Source organism: Procambarus clarkii, chromosome 14 (assembly GCF_040958095.1).
Source record: "Procambarus clarkii isolate CNS0578487 chromosome 14, FALCON_Pclarkii_2.0, whole genome shotgun sequence".
NCBI lineage: Eukaryota > Metazoa > Arthropoda > Malacostraca > Decapoda > Cambaridae > Procambarus > Procambarus clarkii.
The window spans coordinates 45739814-45761810 of record NC_091163.1 but is presented as its reverse complement, the minus strand read 5'-3'; the positions used below and the strand labels follow the sequence as shown (position 1 = coordinate 45761810).

The 21997-nt window shown below is 38.0% G+C and overlaps 1 protein-coding gene across 1 annotated transcript in view; it reads right to left on the bottom strand.

Moving 5' to 3' along the window:
• The window catches only part of LOC138364627 (tripartite motif-containing protein 59-like), a 101047-nt gene extending 79779 nt beyond the window's left edge, over positions 1-21268 (bottom strand). Inside the window, exon 1 of the mRNA XM_069324578.1 lies at positions 21172-21268. The gene's annotated coding sequence lies outside the window, so the exon portion shown is untranslated. The remainder of the gene's footprint in view (positions 1-21171) is intronic.
• Positions 21269-21997: the final 729 nt, after the last annotated feature.

The following is a 21997-nucleotide window of genomic DNA, read 5'->3' as shown; positions in this document are numbered from 1 at the left end:
AACAGTTGCCAGTAACTAAACAGCTGCCAGTAACTAAACAGCTGCCAGTAACTAAACAGCTGCCAGTAACTAAACAGCTGCCAGTAACTAAACAGCTGCCAGTAACTGAACAGCTGCCAGTAACTGAACAGTTGCCAGTAACTGAACAGCTGCCAGTAACTAAACAGCTGCCAGTAACTAAACAGTTGCCAATAACTAAACAGCTGCCAGTAACTGAACAGCTGCCAGTAACTAAACAGCTGCCAGTAACTGAACAGCTGCCAGAAACTGAACAGCTGCCAGAAACTGAACAGCTGCCAGAAACTGAACAGCTGCCAGTAACTAAACAGTTGCCAGTAACTGAACAGTTGCCAGTAACTGAACAGTTGCCAGTAACTGAACAGCTGCCAGTAACTAAACAGCTGCCAGTAACTGAACAGCTGCCAGAAACTGAACAGCTGCCAGTAACTGAACAGTTGCCAGTAACTGAACAGTTGCCAGTATTTGAAAGATTGCCACAATTTGGACAGTCACCAGTCAATTATCACCAGACAATTACCATATCTGAACAGGTCCCAGTATCCGGACAGTTGCCATATCTGGACAGGTGCTAGCATCTGAAAGGTTACCATTATCTGGACAGTCACCAGTAACCAGACAGTTGCCAGTACCTGAATGGTCACCAATATCCAGATGGTTTCCAGTACCTGAATGGTCACCAATATCCAGATGGTTTCCAGTACCTGAATGGTCACCAATATCCAGATGGTTTCTAGTACCTGAATGGTCACCAATATCCAGATGGTTTCCAGTACCTGAATGGTCACCAATATCCAGATGGTTTCCAGTACCTGAATGGTCACCAATATCCAGATGGTTTCCAGTACCTGAATGGTCACCAATATCCAGATGGTTACCAGTACCTGAATGGCCACCAATATCCAGATGGTTTCCAGTACCTGAATGGTCACCAATATCCAGATGGTTACCAGTACCTGAATGGCCACCAATATCCAGATGGTTACCAGTACCTGAATGGCCACCAATATCCAGACAGTTACTGCTACCCAGCCGCCAGTATTTGGAAGGTCACCAATATCTGGAAGGTCATCAGTATTTGGACATTTGTCTGTATCTTTCTCGATTAACCAGCAGAGGCAGTACCCTCACTTTCCAGGTCGGTGATTAGATCAATATAGTCCAAACACTAACAATTCGATAAGTCAATGTCCAAGCCCCAGCAATTCCATAGGCCTATGTCCATACGCCAACACTTGCATAGGCCTATGTAAGACAATGGTGGAGCATACAGCACTCAAGTACTTATGGTGGATGATGAGAGTGCGAGGAACAAGGACCTGATTCACGAAGCTCCATGTATTTCTTCGTTAGTAGGTTTGCTACGAAGATTCCCAAGTGCCGGCTAAGAACGCGCCAAAGGGCAATTCAGAGAAGTAAACTTAAGAAGATTTCTAAGTAGTTCACTTAGGCCTCGCTAGATGTCACTACGCTTTTAGTTTGGCCAATCAGAGAGAAGGTAACATTTTTCATCTTACAGTTATAGCCAATCACGATGCTGCCATATCAGAGTTTATCCGTGACCACTTGTGACATATTTACGTCTAATGTTCTTATAAAATTAGTATATTTCGAAGTAAACAATGTTTTTTCAACTTGTACAGTCAGCACTGACATTGTAGTATACAAATATGTGACATTTTTTGTTTACCTACATATTTCAAAGAGATAGTGTATAGCTCCCCTTCTCACTCCCAAGACTTGAGGAGCGATGGTATCTATTTACGTATATATTTACCTAAATTTACCCAAGGGCCACTAACTATCTAGTGGCCTCGACGAGGACAAAAAGCCGGGGGCTTGTTAAGTCCCACTAATTATCCTAATGATATTTTCTAGCTGGATTTTGGCAGGTACGGCTTCAGCGGGTAGGCGGTTCCATGGGTTTTAACCATCTGGGTAAAAAAAACATATGTTTTCAGTCTTACTTGGGAGGACATACTCTCCAACACTATATCTGTGATTGCCCTGTTACAGTATCAGTGACTTCATACCAGATGATATGAGGCACTTTGAGCTCTGTAATTACTTCATACACTCAGGAATATTGGAAGATATTCTTTTGCTGTACCCAGATTTTGTCAGTGGGAGCTAATAGATCAGCCTTAAGTATTTTGTTTTCTCCTGATTCCATGTATGACTGGCCGTCCTGTGAGGTGAGGATGTTGGATGAGTTTGTAGCTGGTTTTTTATCTAGACTATTTATTTATTATTATTATTTATTAATATATATATAAGAAGGTACATTGGGATTGTGAGGCTACATAGCATAGTGATTACATTCTTGTAAAGCCACTAGTACGTGCAGCGTTTCGGGCAGGTCCTTAATCTAACGTAAATACTAGCAAAATTTATAAAAATGATAACAGGTAATGTTATCTGTTAGTCAGGTAAAAAAACAAAGAAAAAAAGTTGAGAGAATTAGAAAGTATATTAAAGCATATAGGTAGCTCAAATTGATTGCATTGACAGCTTGAATGATAGTTTAACAAAAATTACAAGGCACAATACACAATATTTACTAGCGCTGAAAAGAAGACAGCAATGATCACAAAGGTAAAATTGTTTGGATTAAGTACATAAAGATTGGGAGATTGGGTAACAATAGATACAGACCAAATTTAAAGCACAGTGTAGGAAACTATGAAGATGAAATTAGGTACTTTTTGGTTTTGTTTTTGAATGAGGCAAAAGTCTGGCAGCTTTTCAATTCATTAGGGAGTGAGTTCCATAGACTAGGTCCCTTTATTTGCACAGAGTGTTTACACAGATTAAGTTTGACTCTGGGGATATCAAGGAGATATTTATTTCTGGTGTGGTGATAATGGGTCCTATTACATCTGTCCAGGGAGAGTTTCAGAGAATGGACTATATGGTCCTTCATACAGAATAGGGAAGCAGCACATTGCTGTGTATGCCTAAGCATGTTAAAAAAATACATTGTTTGAGAGGAGTCTTGTAGACACTAGTAAGAGTACTGTAGTTATAATATAATGTTTCCATGATTCAGTGCTTACCTCTTGTGAAAATCGTGAAGTTATTGTTTAGTCAGAGTTGATTTGTTTTTTGTATTGAGGCAGGTATTTTCTCCCCTGATTCCATGTATGACTAACCATCCTGTGAGATGGGAGTATTAGATGAACTTATAGCTAGTTTTTTATCTACACTGTGTAATCTTCCATATAGAATAGGGTAGCAGCACATTGCTATGTATACCTAAGCTTCTTAATACAAAAATATCAGTAATAAAGATATTAAATTATAGTTTGTGTCATTACCAATATTATCCTTATTAAATCATGTTAACCATGGATCATTAAGATCTCATGTTGATATGTAATACAGAAGTCATATTTCTTTTGAATCATTCATTAAATTATGCATTATGTCTCAATATTTCACTTCTTTGGATATACTGTACTGTACAGTACAAAAAGATAGAATAAAAATAAACCAGTAATATTTCTTTCATTATATTTTTTATTTAAATAACTGCATCAATATTTTTACAGCTGACAGGATTTGTTTCTCACAGGTGCATTATTTGTTAACAAAAATTAGGTTTATTGCTACACACAATGGTGCTACATAGCCTTCCCAGCTTGGTGCCTTCTTTTGATAATTACTTACTGATTGTTACACAGCCAAATTGTGTAACAGGAAGAGGTCTTGGACACAAATTTGTTCCATGCTAAATGTAGAGGAATCAGCTGAGCATTCCTCAAATAAAATAGGCTGCCTCAACTTATAAGGTAAATAAAATAAGCATTCTTTAAATAAGTAGCTGCCTCACCTTACTGCCTTAATGCTACATAGCCTTCCCGACATGGTGCCTTCTTTTAATAATTACTGGTTCCACACACCCAAATTGTGTAACAGGAAGAGGAACCCTACTTCCCTCTCTCTTTTTTTAATAGTCCATATAGTCATAATTATAGGTTTAATTATTCAATGAGAAAAGTTTTTGAAGTTTTTACCCTAACCTAACATCTTTGTGCAGGATATTTTTCTTTTGTGTCTCACCCAGATTTAATTTCAAAATAAAACCAAACAAAATAAATTAAATGTGTGTATGTATAGCTAAGGTACACCCTTACTGATTACTAGGTGAACAGGGGCATTTGGTGATAGTAAATGCTCCCATCAGGCAGGGCTCATAACCTTCTCTCATATTTCATGTTCACCAGTGTTTATTTACTTAATAACTACTGGTATAATATCTTGCTATTATAAAACTAATTCTACTATCATAAAAGACATATTTACTTCAAGTTTCAAGCAGAGAAGCTTGTGGTAATTAGACGGACTGGACGTAGCTGCCACGAAGGCGCTAAGAAGAAAAACATTGGTAGCTAAGAAGAAAAACATTGCTAAGTACCTTAGTGAATGTGGCCCAAGGTGGTCAGGTGGAGCCAGTGACTCCTTTCTTCAACAGTTTTGTCTCTTCCTCGTGGTATATCCTCAATGTCTTCAGTGGTGTGCCCTCACCACACACTTACACTGCCACAACTGTCTTGTGAGTATTGTGGGAGGGACAATTTGGCGGGTATTTTGGACACAGGAGACCGTCTTTAAGGGGTCCATAGAATTACCCAAATCGACCCAAATCAGGCCAAAACTACCCAAATCGTATTAGCATTACGTAAGTAATGAAGAAATATGGTATATTTACTTACTATTATATTGGTGCTACACGTAGAACATGATCAAACCTATTTTTACTCTGAAATAATCTAATTTCATAACGAAATGAGACGTAAATATGTGAGAGGTGACGCCATAGGAAGTCGACGGTCCAAGCGACAATTGTGTGGAGCGACTTATCCAAGATATATGGTCGCCTGGAGAGTGTTTGCTGCCATAACAGCCTCCTGTACACAGTGATCCAGTCGTCGTATTTCATGGCTCAAATTGTCGCAAATTTAATTGGTAATATTAACAAGTAGAATGTGTATTTATAATAATATTTTTCATAAACAGCCACAAAATATTTAATATTTATTAAAAAAAAGTGTCTGGAAGTTAAATCAATTCCACATGACAATAAATTTGTTATATAGATACTAGCGTTATTCGTTGGTATGCGTTCGCTATTTAAACTACTCCAGTCCTTTTCGTTCATAGAACACCGAACCCTACACGCTCTCTGATATATTGCTTAATTAACAAATATTCACAAATAAAGATTATATTTATATATGTTATCAGAAAGGCAGATATAAAATAGTTTGTGTTAATGCATCACAGAGATTATACCTTATTAGAGAGGAAAAATATTCATATTTTAAACAAGGCTTCTTGGCCGACGCTCTCCCTTTCTATGGGAACTATGACCTTTTGAAAATCAATGTTAATTGAATCTATATATTGTAAAAAACGAAGTTTTTTATGTCATCAGAAAGACATATAAGCTGCATGTTAATACTTTGGTATAAATATAACTGAAGTGAAAGTGAAGATATATGCCTTTTTATAGTTACTTGATGGCTCGCTCAGGGAGTGTGAAGGCCTGCACACAAGCCAATCAATTTTATAATTAATGTACATATATGCAAAGTAACGTCAAAGGTTTTTATTTCAGAATAAAGACAGATGTAGACGATAATGTAAATACATTTCAAGGAAAACATATCTTAAATGAAAGCAAAGATATGGTCAAATAAATAGGCAATACCACACCATCGCCAGTGTCCGGACACATGAATATTCGCATTAGGTAGGTGAAAGGAAATGTACCCAACCATTTCCATTTACGCGACCAGTTTCCGTTCTTATGTTCTTACATTTATTGAAATTTATCATCATCATCATTTACAGAAATAAATTAACATAAAAATGTAGTAATTTTAATACACAAAACAGAAGTAGATATGTATGTAAATTATGACGCAGGATAGGATCACTATTGCAGAACTATTCGCATACTTTGCGTCATTATATACAGTACTGGAATTTAAAAAAATCGCGGAATTCAGAGATAACACCATCATTGGTGTCCAAGAAAAGTGTAAGTACTTCATTTATAATGATGTGCTGCCCGAAATCTTAGCGAAGTATCTAAAATTTGCTTACTGTAAGTAATTCATGCAAATGATTGTAAAGCCGTCGCCCAGTTGGGGTTGGGTGGGTGTGGAGTACATGACTGTTAAGCTGCCGCCCAGTTGGGTGGGTGTGGAGCACATGACTGTAAAGCTGCCGCCCAGTTGGGTGGGTGTGGAGCACATGACTGTTAAGCTGCCGCCCAGTTGGGTGGGTGTGGAGCACATGACTGTAAAGCTGCCGCCCATTTGGGTGGGTGTGGAGCACATGACTGTTAAGCTGCCGCCCAGTTGGGTGGGTGTGGAGCACATGACTGTTAAGCTACCGCCCAGTTGGGTGGGTGTGGAGCACATGACTGTTAAGCTGCTGCCCAGTTGGGTGGGTGTGGAGCACAGGACTGTAAAGCTGCCGCCCAGTTGGGTGGGTGTGGAGCACATGACTGTTAAGCTACCGCCCAGTTGGGTGGGTGTGGAGCACATGACTGTTAAGCTGCCGCCCAGTTGGGTGGGTGTGGAGCACATGACTGTAAAGCTGCCGCCCAGTTGGGTGGGTGTGGAGCACATGACTGTTAAGCTGCCGCCCAGTTGGATGGGTGTAGAGCAAGACTAGTAATTGGACGACTCACCATAGATGTAAAGTGCCTAGTATAGTGACTTGTGAGCCTCTTGTTGAATCACTTGTGATACAAAGATTATTGATGTGTGTATTTGTGTGGGTGATTGAATATGTATGTGAATGTATATGTATGTATATGTATATATGCAATTGACGATCACGAAACAATAATCATTTGTATGCGGAAAATTCCATATTTCATTTCTGTGGATTTACCGCATATGTATATATATGTACATGTATGTATGATTATGTGTACATGTATATATAACATTAATAAGAAGAAATGAAGATGAAGAAATGATAAAAAGAATGGCAATAGTGGATAGTAGTAACACACTTAAGAATTATTCAGTAATAAACACAAACTCATCCTTCACCTATGGTAAAGGAAAGTCAACTTGGAAGGATTCAATTTACATGAGATTAAGATTAGGATACAAATATATCTGGCAATACGGAGTTGATGTCAGTGAAAAAGATAAGGATTGTAAATTATGTAGTATGCCGCACGCCCACACCTTAGAACATTATGTATTAGAGTGTCAACTTATTGATAACTATAAAAATAAGGAAATAAGTAATGTACCACATCAAATTGTTTGTATGTGTGATAATGGTATGATAGACAGTATACTTAGGAGCTACAAAAATTTTGCCCCAAGAGTGTAACAATTAGATGCTGTACTTACTATATTAACCTGCAATGTTAAATGAAATTCTTGTAATGTTAATTGTCTATTTGTACTTACTGAATTTGTGCGCCCCTTGCGGGACTTGCAGTAGAGGGGGTAGAAATAGCCTAAGTTACTCTATCCCTTTGAAATGTATTTTTTTCTTGTCTCAATAAACATACTTGAACTTGAACTGTAAATATTTGTGGCTTCCTGACCATAAAGTTACCACCGCAGAGGGTAAGAGACCGGATGTACCCAGTATACAAGCCGCACTAGCTATTAGTTCATAAAAGCTGACAACTTACCCAGATAAACATTACTTCCTAATTATATATATATGCAAATAATACAATTGAAATGTTTAAAACGTGATTATATATATGTATCATGTGGACAGTTTTTAATGTAATTTTTTCTCCTGATATTCGGGTTCTTTATTATGCTTCATCTTGAGGCAAAGCCCAATACCTTACGCCATATTGATGCTCTGTCCACAGATCATTCTCTCTCTCTCAAATCATATACATTGATGGTTTCCTACACCGCCACACGGGTGCAGCTGCAAGTGCAGTTGCCTCTACCCATCAAACAGAACTATTTGCCTTGCTTGTTACACTAAAATGTGTACAAGTGTGTGTGTCTATGTATGTATTAACACAATGTACTGAACGGGGTGAGAATAGCTTGAGCTACCTCATCCCTTTGTGTATATTTTACCTCAATAAACTTATTTCAATTTCAATTCAAGTCTCCAAACTTGATGCATTAATTGTGATTTTCTACCATCCTGCATTAATTGTAAGTGATTTCTATCATCCTTAATTGCACGCAACTCTCTAAGACACAAATGTAACATGACCGTGTCCGAAGCTAGACAGAGAAAAACACAACATTATTAGTGATGGTAACATAATCCATTTCATGTGAATTCCATCTTCGTTGACCTCCGAAACTTGAGGAATGGTCCAGAAAATAGCTACTAAAGTTTAAGTCAAGTGTGAAGATACTTTAGTTGATACTTAGATACTTCCAGTAAGTGTAAACATAAGTGCTGACGATGCTACCTTCATCTATTCAGACCCCAACCCAAACGCACTATATAATAATGAAAATAACAGATTTAAAAAGTCCACTCATGGATGTAAACTAACAAACTCACATTAAACATAAAAAAGACCGACTACTATTTTTGTTCAGAAGTAAATCCTGAAACCAAATTCAACTTCAGATACACAATGTTAACATTAGCAATAATGATTATGGAAAGTTCCTTGACCTATACATAGACAAGAGACTGAACTTCAGCATCCACATACAACACATATGTGGGTGTTATATGTGGGTGGTGAGAGAGAGTGAGAGAGTATTCACCTAGTTGTGCAGGCGCGGGATGAACTCTGCTCATTCGGCCCGCCTCTTAACTGTCAATCAACTATTACTAACTACTTACTAACTAATTTTTTTCTCTCGCACACACACACACACTAAGATTATTACTGCATTAACAGACAAGGTAACAAATCAGGAGGAGCAAATCAAGGAACTAGTGAAAGAAAATGAGGCATGGAAAGTGAAGTGTGGTGACTTTGAAGAAATAAACAAGAAGATAGACTCATATGGTGAACAACTCCAAGCAAGCCTAAGGGCTAACATAGAGTTAGGTAAGGATCTCCAACTGGAAACTTCACTGACAACTCACATAGAGGAGGTGAATAAAGAACTAGAAAAGTATAAAGAAGAAATAAAAGCGACATATGCTCAAGTTGTAAAAGAGAAAGAGACTATCAAAGAAGTGTGTTCGGAAGTCAAAACCAGAAATGACCAACAAGAAGCAGAAATTAGGCAAGCAATTAGGAAAGAACTGGTTACCAACAGTAAACTGGTACAAAACACTGCAGATAGAACTAAGTCCATAATCATTTTTGGATGTTTAGAGAAGGAAATTTCATCTAGGGTGGACCGAGCGGCAGAAGAGATGAAAATCATAGAGAAAATAGTAGGTTTAGGAGAAGGCTCAAAGGAAAATGTCAGTGATTTTAGAAGAATAGGAAAATATGAGAAAGAAAAGAACCGCCCCTTAAGGGTGACCTTTAATGGAGTGAAAAACATGATGGAAGTGCTAAGAAATGCCAGGAAACTGCAGAGTGATGAGGTTGGCAAATCTTGGTCAATAAGACAAGACCTCTCCAAGGAAGACAGAGAAAAGCTGAAAATGAACTTAATTGAGGCAAAACGGCTAAATGGGGATAGAAATGAAGAAGACAGAAATTCTTTTTTTTACAAAGTGACAGGGACTGGAAAGCTTGTGAAATGGTACATAAAAACAAAGCAACAAGATCAGTAGTGGAAGGGGGAGTAAAGAGCAAAGGAAAAGGGAACATGTTCCTGAAAATTGTATATACCAACATAGATGGAGTGAGGTCAAAAACTTTGGAGTTGCAAGATATAATCCAGCTTAGGGTCCCAGATATTGTTGCATTATCAGAAACGAAACTTGAAGGAAATATAATAAATGAAGTCATATTCCCAAGAGGCTACTCAGTTTGGAGACGTGACAGGAAAACTAGGAAGGGAGGAGGAGTGGCTGTACTGGTGAAAAAACACCTGAAGGTAAAAGAGTTAATATTTGAAAACCCTCGAGATATTGACATAATGGCATTGCAGGTCTGGAATCAGGATGATAACCTGATAATTGTAAATACCTACAGCCCACCAGCAAGCAACACGTGGACAAAGGAAGAACTGGATGACAAACGAGAGGGCCTCATAATGGTCATGAGAGATATTATTGTACAAGCAGATAAAGATAAATCACGACTGTTGATACTGGGGGACTTCAACTTTAGAGCAATAGACTGGGAGGCCTATGAAGCAAGAACGGAGGACTTTTGGACATGCAGATTTGTGAACCTCATTCTGGAGACATTCTTGTAGCAACACATAAAGCAAGCCACAAGAATGAGGGAAGGAGATATACCGTCAGTACTGGATCTAGTATTCACCAGGAAAGAAGAAGAGATTTTTGACATCCAGTACCTTCCTCCCTTGGGAAAGAGTGATCACGTCCTGTTAGACATTAAATATGCTTTAAGATATCATCTAGAAGAAAATGGGGACATTGAAACAGTTGATAAACTCGATTTAAAGAGAGGCAACTATGGGGAACTTCGAAATTTTTTTAATGAGTGTAATTGGACAGAATTATTGCTAGGCAGGGAAGTAAATGAAATGTATGCCAAATTTTTAAAACTATACGAGGAAGGCACACAAACATTCATACCAAAACAGAGATGCAGGACCAGAAAACAGGATTGGTTCGACAGAAATTGTGAGAGGGCAAGAGACCAAAAGACACAAAAATGGAATCAGTATAGGAAGAGGCCAAACCCCCAAACATACCAGCGATACAAAGATGCGAGAAACAATTATACAGCAGTAAGGAGAGAGGCAGAAAGAAATTTTGAAAAAGGGATAGCAGATAAATGTAAAACAGAACCGGGCCTATTCTACAAATTCATAAACAACAAATTGCAGGTAAAGGATAATATCCAGAGGTTGGAAATGGGAAACAGATTCACGGAAAATAAAAAGGAAATGTGTGAAACATTAAATGAAAAGTTCCAAAGTGTGTTTGTACAAAATGAAATCTTCAGAGAACCAGACACAATAAGAATTCCAGAGAACAACATAGAGCGGATAGAGGTGTCTAGAGATGAAGTGGAAAATATGCTAAAGGAGCTCGGGAGGAACAAAGCAGCTGGCCCAGATGGCGTTTCACCATGGGTTCTGAGAGAATGTGCATCTGAGCTCAGCATTCCACTTCACCTGATCTTTCAGGCATCCCTGTGTACAGGAATCGTAGCAGACGTGTGGAAACAGGCTAACATAGTTCCAATCTACAAAAGTGGCAGCAGGGAAGACCCCCTCAATTATAGACCTGTATCATTGACAAGTGTAATAGTGAAAGTATTGGAAAAGCTAATCAAAACTAAATGGGTAGAACACCTGGAGAGAAATGATATAATATCAGACAGACAGTATGGTTTTCGATCAGGAAGATCCTGTGTATCGAATTTACTCAGTTTCTATGATCGGGCCACAGAGATATTACAGGAAAGAGATGGCTGGGTTGACTGCATCTATCTGGACCTAAAAAAGGCTTTCGACAGAGTTCCACATAAGAGGTTGTTCTGGAAACTGGAAAATATTGGAGGGGTGACAGGTAAGCTTCTATCATGGATGAAAAATTTTCTGACTGATAGAAAAATGAGGGCAGTAATCAGAGGCAATGTATCGGAATGGAGAAATGTCACAAGTGGAGTACCACAGGGTTCAGTTCTTGCACCAGTGATGTTTATTGTGTACATAAATGATCTACCAGTTGGTATACAGAATTATATGAACATGTTTGCTGATGATGCTAAGATAATAGGAAGGATAAGAAATTTAGATGATTGTCATGCCCTTCAAGAAGACCTGGACAAAATAAGTATATGGAGCACCACTTGGCAAATGGAATTTAATGTTAATAAATGTCATGTTATGGAATGTGGAATAGGAGAACATAGACCCCACACAACCTATATATTATGTGAGAAATCTTTAAAGAATTCTGATAAAGAAAGAGATCTAGGAGTGGTTCTAGATAGAAAACTATCACCTGAGGACCACATTAAGAATATTGTGCAAGGAGCCTATGCAATGCTTTCTAACTTCAGAATTGCATTTAAATACATGGATGGCGATATACTAAAGAAATTGTTCATGACTTTTGTTAGGCCAAAGCTAGAATATGCAGCTGTTGTGTGGTGCCCATATCTTAAGAAGCACATCAACAAACTGGAAAAGGTGCAAAGACATGCTACTAAGTGGCTCCCAGAACTGAAGGGCAAGAGCTACGAGGAGAGGTTAGAAGCATTAAATATGCCAAAACTAGAAGACAGAAGAAAAAGAGGTGATATGATCACTACGTACAAAATAGTAACAGGAATTGATAAAATCGACAGGGAAGACTTCCTGAGACCTGGAACTTCAAGAACAAGAGGCCATAGATTTAAACTAGCTAAACACAGATGCCGAAGAAATATAAGAAAATTCACCTTCGCAAATAGAGTGGTAGACGGTTGGAACAAGTTAAGTGAGAAGGTGGTGGAGGCCAAGACCGTCAGTAGTTTCAAAGCGTTATATGACAAAGAGTGCTGGGAAGACGGGACACCACGAGCGTAGCTCTCATCCTGTAACTACACTTAGGTAATTACACACACACACACACACCCCTGTGGTGACAAAAAAGTGTGTGGTGTGGTGTGGAAAAAAAGGTGACACCCCTAGGGTCAACACGTGCAGCAGAGGCGCTCCAGCATATTTCAACAATCCTAAGTATTGTAGTACAGGTTGATGGTAGTGAGTGGTGTCCCAGAGAACATAAAAGGTATAGTGCTCTTGAAAAATAGGTGAGATAACAGGAAAGTGGTAAGGGAAGTGAAAAATCGGATGAGAAAAAGTTGCCCTAGTGTTTACAGTGCAGAGAAGAACATTCAAGATGGCCACTGGCAAGGGGAAAAACAAAACAGAGCTTGATTTTGAGGGATTCAATGAAGAAAGCATTGATATTAGCAGTCTACATAACAAGTTGGTAAATTTAGATACTATAGTGAACTCTCATGTAGAAATAATTAGTAAATTGAAAGAAAGTAATGACCATTTGAATAGCAAAGTTTTATGTCTTGAGGGTTTAGTGAAAGACTTGCGCAAGGATAAGAATCAATTGGAAACAAATTGCAAAGCCATGGAAGAAGAAAATAAACTCTTAAAAATAGCTTTGGAAGAAGTCAAAGTAAATTTAAACATAAATGACTACAATAGGTTAGGCAAGGAAATTCAACAGGAGAAACAGCTTTTGTCAGCACAGATGGAGGAAGTTACACAGGGAATAGAACAGTGCAAGAAAGATATGCAACTCACCAATGCACAAGTGGCCAAGGAGAAGGAAAAAATAGAAGAAGCAGTAAAGGAAGTCAAACACTGCAGCAACCAAGATAAAACAAACATTAGGCTGGAAGTGAGAAAAGAATTCGCATCTAACCCGAAGTTGGTGCAAAACACAGTTGATCGACACAAGATGTGTTGATGAAATTAATACCCTATTAATGCCACCTCTTGTTCTGTCTTGTGTTGATGAAATTAATACCCTATTAATGCCACCTCACCCCATCCACCTCACTCCAATGTAGATATAAACAAAATCGGAGATGCGTAAGTTCTATTCAGTTGTGTATTTGTAAACTAAAGTCTTTGAAAATGTAATAAGTTTTACGAAACGCACTCGTGTCGCGTCAGACTAGAAATAAAAATGAATTTTGGAGAATTGATTTTTTAATTACCTCCAACAGTGAAAAGAAATGTACGAAAGATTGAGAAAATTCGTGTTAGAATTATTAATCTTACTTTTTCGGTCATATTTAATAATATATATATATATATATATATATATATATATATATATATATATATATATATATATATATATATATATATATGTCGTACCTAGTAGCCAGAACGCACTTCTCAGCCTACTATGCAAGGCCCAATTTGCCTAATAAGGCAAGTTTTCCTGAATTATTATATTTTCTCTAATTTTTTTCTTATGAAATGATAAAGCTACCCATTTCATTATGTATGAGGTCAATTTTTTTTTATTGGAGTTAAAACTAACGTAGATATATGACCGAACCTAACCAACCCTACCTAACCTAACCTAACTTATCTTTATAGGTTAGGTTAGGTTAGGTAGCCGAAAAAGTTAGGTTAGGTTAGGTTAGGTAGGTTAGGTAGCCGAAAAACAATTAATTCATGAAAACTTGGCTTATTAGGCAAATCGGGCCTTGCATAGTAGGCTGAGAAGTGCGTTCTGGCTACTAGGTACGACATATATATATATATATATATATATATATATATATATATATATATATATATATTTATATATATATATATATATATATATATATATATATATATATATATATATATATATATATATATATATTGTATACTTCACTCTCGTGTTTAGGAGAGTTGTGCCTTAAGCATAGGCACTGTGTCTTCCCATATTAACAGGGACTTGATGAAATTAACGTCTAAATGACCCCTCACTTGCTCTAGTGCTCTTGGGAGGTGGTGATCTTTGGTGTATTTAAATACTCCGAAATTACCATCTCTTTTAAGGGTCTGAGCAGGTGGTGGAGAGGGTTAAGGCGTACCTGTTATGCCAGTTGCTGGAAGGCTTCTGTGCTGGCTAGGGTTCGAGTCTCCTGGTGGGAAAGTGTTCTAAAGTTGTATACTTCACTCTCGTGTTTAGGAGAGTTGTGCCTTAAGCATAGACACTGTGTCTTCCCATATTAACAGGGACTTGATGAAATTAACGTCTAAATGACCCCTCACTTGCTCTAGTGCTCTTGGGAGGTGGTGATCTTTGGTGTATTTAAATACTCCGAAATTACCATCTCTTTTAAGGGTCTGAGCAGGTGGTGGAGAGGGTTAAGGCGTACCTGTTATGCCAGTTGCTGGAAGGCTTCTGTGCTGGCTAGGGTTCGAGTCTCCTGGTGGGAAAGTGTTCTAAAGTTATATACTTCACTCTCGTGTTTAGGAGAGTTGTGCCTTAAGCATAGACACTGTGTCTTCCCATATTAACAGGGACTTGATGAAATTAACGTCTAAATGACCCCTCACTTGCTCTAGTGCTCTTGGGAGGTGGTGATCTTTGGTGTATTTAAATACTCCGAAATTACCATCTCTTTTAAGGGTCTGAGCAGGTGGTGGAGAGGGTTAAGGCGTACCTGTTATGCCAGTTGCTGGAAGGCTTCTGTGCTGGCTAGGGTTCGAGTCTCCTGGTGGGAAAGTGTTCTAAAGTTGTATACTTCACTCTCGTGTTTAGGAGAGTTGTGCCTTAAGCATAGACACTGTGTCTTCCCATATTAACAGGGACTTGATGAAATTAACGTCTAAATGACCCCTCACTTGCTCTAGTGCTCTTGGGAGGTGGTGATCTTTGGTGTATTTAAATACTCCGAAATTACCATCTCTTTTAAGGGTCTGAGCAGGTGGTGGAGAGGGTTAAGGCGTACCTGTTATGCCAGTTGCTGGAAGGCTTCTGTGCTGGCTAGGGTTCGAGTCTCCTGGTGGGAAAGTGTTCTAAAGTTATATATATATATATATATATATATATATATATATATATATATATATATATATATATATATATATATATATATATATATATATATATATATAATTAGGAAGTAATGTTTATTTGGGTAAGTTGTCAGCTTATATGAACTAATAGCTAGTGCGGCTTGTATATGGGGTACATCCGGTGTCTTACCCTCGACGGTACCCTCCTTACCCTTATCCGCGGCGGTACCTTTATGTTCATGGAAGCCACGGATATTTACAATGGGGCTCGGTCAGTCAATATGATTCCTTTGACATCACTCAACTTATGTATTCTGTTCTCGTATTGACAATTTGAATGATATCAAGAATATTTTGAATATCTTCTGACATAGATGGTGCTATAGTTGATTGTTGTTCATGACCTGTCCAGTGGGTCGAGACTGGTCTCATTAGCATCTCTCAGATTAGTGGGAAGAAATTCTTGCTGCAAGAATGTGTGTTCTCAGAGCTAACTAGGGTAACTAAAATACTTATTTCCAAAATAAATACTTTAATTGTAAATATTTGAAAATATATGGTATGTTTCCGAATTTCTGATGATATAAAACATATTGTGGTTTATAATTAAGTTCTTAATAGTGATCCTATCCTGCATCATAATTTACATAATATCTACTTCTTTTTTGTGTATTAAAATGACTACTTTTTATGTTAATTTCTTTCTGTAAATAATGATGATGATAAAGTTCAATAAATGTAAGTAAGAACATAAGAATGAAGGTAACTGCAAAAGACTTATTGGCCCATACGAGGCAGCTCCTCGTATGGAGCTGCCTTTGATAAGTAATTACCAAAGAAGGCACCAAGCCGGGAAGGCTGTGTAGCACAATCAAATAAGTCAACTGCTCCTGAAGAGGACGGTATTACTTACAGTTTACTGAGATTAGTCTCACAAGTACCAGGTAATCCACTTTTAGTGTTGTACAGAATGAGTTTAAGTGAAGGAGTATTACCTGATGATTGGACAGTGTCATTGTTTCCATCCCCAAAGCACACTCAGATAATTATAGACCCATATCTCTAACATAATTTTGTCTATTAGCACAGTTTTCGGCGTGAAGGCATTGAGTAGATCTCGGCAATACAAGAAGTTTCAAGCTAAACTTTCTAATATGCTACACTCACCTGAGGTCCGTAGAAGAGCGAAATCTGATTATGCATTTTGGTTCTACAAGGTAGCCAACTCCATCAAAATATTAAATATGTACCCAACTCAATTAACGATTAATCAACCAATTACTCCATGGGATAACTTGGATCTAGCAGTTGATTTTCTAAATGCACTCAAGAAAGATAATGTACACTCTACATTATTAAAACAGTTAACACTGAAAAGCATCACTGAGAGTACTCAGGGTATGGGTAACGATGTGTGTCAGTGCTATACCGACGGTTCTGTAGAAGAAGGTGGACGATGTACCGGATGCGCATGTAATATATTTGAACAATCTTCTCTCGTACATACAGCAATGAAGCGCATCAATGACTGGGCAAGTACAACTCAAACCGAACTTGCAGGCATATACCTTGCCACGGAATTTTTAAAAGACAAAGGCAGTGGACTTATATACTGTGACTCGCAGAGTGCACTCCTGGTATTGAACGCACATAGTAGTGACACCCAGAAAATAGTCAGTGATATTCGAATGAATATTTTAGCTGCCAAAGAAAAGAGATTTGAAATTAAATTCCTATGGATACCATCACATGTTGGCATCTCAAGGCATGACACTGTTGATATACTTGCAAAGACAGCCTGTAGAAAACCAGTGGTAGAAATTGGTATGGGTGTTTCATTAGCAGTGACAAAGAGAATACTTAAGCAAACATCTAATGAAAATCTCACCGACCTAACAAATTCACAAAGACCTGAAAGTTGTAGCATTAAATATTATGATAGATATCGTACGGAGACATTCACATACAGGATTAATGGAACAAGAACCCAGCAATGTGATGTTATAGTGGCCAGAATACGCTTGGGATATAGACGTATCTGGCAGCTTTCTCAAAACCCAAATGTCGAGTACACAATGTGTCAACTTTGTGAAAGAGAAAATATGCACTCCCTTGAACATTATATTGTAGAATGTCCCATACTGACTGACTTTCGCCCTCCTGGGCTAAGGTATGCTGAACTGTGTAATTACTATTTGAGTACTGGAACACTTGATGATATATTGGACTTGTACCCTAGATTGACCATGTAACGTATCAATTATACAATGAATGTATGTGATGTAACTCTATAACCTGAGCTTGTGAAAGCACCTTAATCACCTTCAGTGATTAAGTGCTTAATTGCACACTAGTTTCTCTATCAGTTATCTCACCTTGTCAGAGTAAAAGAGACAAATATATGTGTATGTATGTGTGTATGTATGTGTGTATATATGTATGTATATATGTATGTATATATATGTATATGTACGCATATGTCTGTGTGTGAATATGTATGTGTATAAAGTATATGTGGAAGCTGATCAGAATTCCATTTCACCTTTGTAAATGCACGTTAATGACACTATGTAAAAGACACATCGAACACTTTATGTAGGGCATACGTAAATCTGTGTATTTATGTATTTACGTATGTAGCTTAGCCTAGCATTTTAAAAGCACTACAATCACCTTCTGTGGTTGATTATTCAATAAATCCCTGAACTATATGTTTAACAAATCTCTAACCCTATCCATGGAGTTAGTTTAGTTCTTATATTATGCACCCCATACCCATCTTGTGGGCGGTAGTGGAAAGGGTTAGAGTCCATGGCGGACAGAAGAAAATGTATATATGCTGGTTAGCATTGTTAATGTGTGGCCATGTCTGTGGTAGAAAATAATACAAAAAATCAAATAAAGGTATTATTGAAACTTTATAGGAAAACATTAAATCCTAAATATATCTTTAATATTATACTTGAAATATTGTATACTTTGCTCTCTCCATCGTACTTCTGCACCTGCTGGCAAGTGGTTCGGTTCAGTGTGCAGGTGATGTTCATTACTGGGTGAGCTGGCAGGTGGTGCTCACCTGCCAGCTCACCCCACAAAAATTTGGTTTTTAATACACTTACACATTTATTGGGTCTTTCCTTCACTTTCATTCAAGCACTAGGGTATTACAGTAAGTGTTTTAATTATAATATTTATTAACGTTATTATTTTTAATTTTTATTATTATTAACAGGAGAGGAGTGTGTGCGTGTGTGTGTGTGTGTGGGGGGGGGGGTGTAATGGTACACATGTCCACATCCCAATGCCCGCCCTTCCAGGACTGGGGGTGCGGGGGTGTACAATTAACTATACCCACCTCGGGCGGCAGCTTGTCGAAGGCGGAAGTGTAGCCTAGACAATTTGTCATGATAATTAGTGATGGCTCTTTTTTTTTTTTTTTTTGAGATATATACAAGAGTTGTTACATTCTTGTACAGCCACTAGTACGCGTAGCGTTTCGGGCAAGTCCTTAATCCTATGGTCCCTGGAATACGATCCCCTGCCGCGAAGAATCGTTTTTTCATCCAAGTACACATTTTACTGTTGCGTTAAACAGAGGCTACAGTTAAGGAATTGCGCCCAGTAAATCCTCCCCGGCCAAGATACGAACCCATGACATAGCGCTCGCGGAACGCCAGGCGAGTGTCTTACCATCTCTAAGAGTGTCTAATCTTATTTTGATTATGGGTCCGTAATCCAGTTAAGCTTTTATTCTTAATTTATATTACAATGCTGGTAAAATACACTTCTTGATGATGAGTATGGAGTACAAATGAACTCATTGTGTACCCAAGTTCAAGTATGTTTATTGAGATAAGCAATAAATACATCTCAAAGGGATAGAGTAGCTTAGGCTATTTCAACCCCCCTCTAATTCAAGTCCCTCAAGGGGTGCACAAATGCTGTGAGTACAAATAGACAAATAACATTACAAGAATCCAAACAAGAATTGTGTACCCCTATACTCACAGGATGAGTATAGGGTACACAATAAACTACCACTCACATCATGGCCATGGGTTGCACAAGAAACTATCGCGCAGAGGATGAATATGGAGAGCAAAGTAAACAAAGATTCACATGATGAGAAAGGGTTGCGCAATGTCCTATGACTCACAGGATGAGTATTAGCTGCACACAATAAATTACAGGTCACAGGATGGGTATGGGCTGCACAAACTACCGGTAACAGGATGAGTATGGGATGCACAATAAATTACGGGTCACAGGATGAGTATGGGTTGCACAAACTACTGGTAACAAGATGAGTATGGGGTGCACAATAAATTACCGCACAGAGGATGAGTATAGGGTGCACAAACTGGTTGGGTAAATGGAAATGGTTGGGTACATTTCCTTTCACCTAATGCGACTATTCATGTGTCCGGACACCGGCGATTGTGTGGTATTGGCTATTTATTTAACCATAACTTTGCATTCATTTAATAATTATATTAATATATGTTTTCCTTGAAATGTAGTTACATTATCGTCTACATGTCTTTATTCTGACATAAAGACCTATGGTGTTACTTTGCATATATGCAAAGTAATTATAAAATTGATTGGCTTGTGTGGAGGCCTTCACACTCCCTGAGCGAGCCATCAAGTAACTATAAAAAGTCATATATCTTCACTTTCACTTCAGTTATGTTTATGCCAAAGTATTAACATGCAGCTTATATTTATGTCTTTATGATGACATAGAAAACTTCGTTTATTACAATATCTAGATTAAATTAACATTGATCTTCGGAAGGCCATAGTTCCCATATCGGTAAGGGGAGCGTCGGCCATGAAGCCTTGTTTAAAGTATGAATATTTTTCCTCTCTAATAAGGTATAATCTCTGTGATGGATTCACAAAAACTATTTTATATCTGCCTTTCTGATAACATATACAAATATAATCTTTATTTGTGAATATTTGTTAATTAAGCAATATATCAGAGGGCGTGTAGGGTTCGGTGTTCAATGAACGAAAAGGACTGGATCACTGTGTACAGGAGGCTGATATGGCAGCAAACACTCTCCAGGCGACCATATTTCTTGGATAAGTCGCTCCACACAATTGTCGCTTGGACCGTCAACTTCCTATGGCGTCACCTCTCACATATTTACGTCTCATTTCGTTATAAAATTAGATTATTTCAGAGTAAAAATAGGTTTGATCATGTTCTATGTGTAGCACCAACATTATAGTAAGTCAATATACCATATTTCTTCATTACTTACGTAATGCTAGGACGATTTGTGTAGTTTTGGGCCGATTTGGGCTGATTTGGGTAATTCTATGGACCGGGTTAGGTTAGATTAGGTTAGGTTAGGTTAAGTCAGCCTAACCTAACATATCATATTTATTCATTACTAACGTATTGCCAGGAAGCTTTCTGAAGCTTGTGTAGCTTGTGGTAATTAGACGGACCCCCACGAAGGCGCTAAGAAGAAAAACATTGGTAGCTAAGAAGAAAAACATTGGTAGCTAAGAAGAAAAACATTGGTAGCTAAGAAGAAAAACATTGGTAGCTAAGAAGAAAACCATTGGTAAGTACCTTGGTGAATGTGGCCCAAGGTGGTCAGGTGGAGCCAGTGACTCCTTTCTTCAACAGTTTTGTCTCTTCCTCGTGGTATATCCTCAATGTCTTCAGTGGTGTGCCCTCACCACACACTTACACTGCCACAACTGTCTTGTGAGTATTGTGGGAGGGACAATTTGGCGGGTATTTTGGACACAGGAGACCGTCTTTAAGATAGGCGAGGAGCGTCAGTGTTATCTCACGGGTCGTGTACACGTCCAATAGTGGAACCTTTGTTGTGATGACGTCACTCGCTCGCTTCCCCGCCACCTTCCTTCTTCCATTTTCTTTGGTTACTGATCTTTGCCCACACTTATGTCTAATGTTGGGTTTTATTTAGTTATTATTTACCGGTATGTATTTATTTATATTTATTTATTTATATTGAAGAAGGTAGAGTGGGTTGTGAAAGCACAACATTGGTGATTGAGTGTTACATCACTCAACGACAGGGAATCTACATCAACGAGTGCTGGACTAGAAAAAGACAGCAACTCCTCTACCGCCTGCGTCAAATCCGTCATCAAAACCCAGATGTGATTCATCAGTGCTTCGTTAGAGATGGCTTGATTAAAGTGAGAAAGACTTCAGTAGGTAAAATGTTTACAATTGCTAATGAGGATAACCTCAACACTTTCTTCACCCAATGTGGTTTGTCTCACCTTATTATCACTCTCAATGAGTCAACATAATTAACCCCCTTGTCACCTAGTGCGGGCTACGTATCCTAAGTCTCTTTGTTTCACTTTTTAAATTAATTTTTAATTTAATTTTTACTAGTCACTTATTGGACTTAGTTAAC